The sequence below is a fragment of the Schistocerca serialis genome, chromosome 7 (genome assembly GCF_023864345.2).
Source record: "Schistocerca serialis cubense isolate TAMUIC-IGC-003099 chromosome 7, iqSchSeri2.2, whole genome shotgun sequence".
Lineage (NCBI taxonomy): Eukaryota > Metazoa > Arthropoda > Insecta > Orthoptera > Acrididae > Schistocerca > Schistocerca serialis.
Genome location: NC_064644.1, coordinates 148,435,923 through 148,437,205, shown reverse-complemented (window position 1 = coordinate 148,437,205; position 1,283 = coordinate 148,435,923). Strand labels below are relative to the sequence as shown.

The 1,283-nt window shown below is 48.4% G+C and overlaps 1 non-coding gene across 1 annotated transcript; it reads right to left on the bottom strand.

Annotated features, from left to right (window-relative positions):
* Positions 1–327: 327 nt before the first annotated feature.
* On the bottom strand, positions 328–402 carry Trnas-cga (transfer RNA serine (anticodon CGA)). The gene has a single exon. It is a non-coding gene; the product is annotated as a tRNA-Ser (tRNA).
* Between the last annotated feature and the right edge of the window lie 881 nt (positions 403–1,283).

The following is a 1,283-nucleotide window of genomic DNA, read 5'->3' as shown; positions in this document are numbered from 1 at the left end:
CCCAGCATTGATCTCTCCATGACTCTCTGTGCTGTCCTAAGTTCCCTTTTGTGAATGAGTTCAGTGTCCATGTCTCGCAGCCATACGTCATCACAGGAAGAATGCATTGATCAAATACCGCTTTCTTCAGATTTACTGGCATTTTTGATCTGAATACTTTTGAATTCTTCCCAAATGCTTGCCAGCCAAGCTTGATGCGTCGATAGATTTCTGACCTTATGTCTCCCTTCATCTTTATAATCTGACCAAGGTAGACATCCAGAATGAGATTTTCACTCTGCAGCGGAGTGTGCGCTGATATGAAACTTCCTGGCAGATTAAAACTGTGTGCCCGACCGAGACTCGAACTCGGGACCTTTGCCTTTCGCGGGCAATTGCTCTACCAACTGAGCTACCGAAGCACGACTCACGCCCGGTACTCACAGCTTTACTTCTGCCAGTACCTCGTCTCCTACCTTCCAAACTTTACAGAAGCTCTCCTGCGAACCTTGCAGAACTGACACTCCTGAAAGAAAGGATATTGCGGAGACATGGCTTAGCCACAGCCTGGGGGATGTTTCCAGAATGAGATTTTCACTCTGCAGCGGAGTGTGCGCTGATATGAAACTTCCTGGCAGATTAATACTGTGTGCCCGACCGAGAAATCGAACTCGGGACCTTTGCCTTTCGCGGGCAAGTGCTCTACCAACCGAGCTACCGAAGCACGACTCACGCCCGGTACTCACAGCTTTACTTCTGCCAGTACCTCGTCTCCTACCTTCCAAACTTTACAGAAGCTCTCCTGCGAACCTTGCAGAACTAGCACTCCTGAAAGAAACATCCCCCAGGCTGTGGCTAAGCCACGTCTCCGCAATATCCTTTCTTTCAGGAGTGCCAGTTCTGCAAGGTTCGCAGGAGAGCTTCAGTAAAGTTTGGAAGGTAGGAGACGAGGTACTGGCAGAAGTAAAGCTGTGAGTATCGGGCGTGAGTCGTGCTTTGGTAGCTCAGTTGGTAGAGCACTTGCCCGCGAAAGGCAAAGGTCCCGAGTTCGAGTCTCGGTCGGGCTCACAGTTTTAATCTGCCAGGAAGTTTCAAGGTAGACATATTCACTGACCTCTTCTAGTAGACTGTCCTTGACTTTCACATCTCCAGCTGGGACCCATTTGTTGGATATTACTTTTGTTTTGGAAAGGTTCATGTTCAAGCCAACCAGCTGACATTCCGATGCAAGATCTATAACTAAGTTTTGGAGCTCTGCGAAGTCTTTGGGCAGTAAGGCAATATCATCATCAAATCTCAAGTTG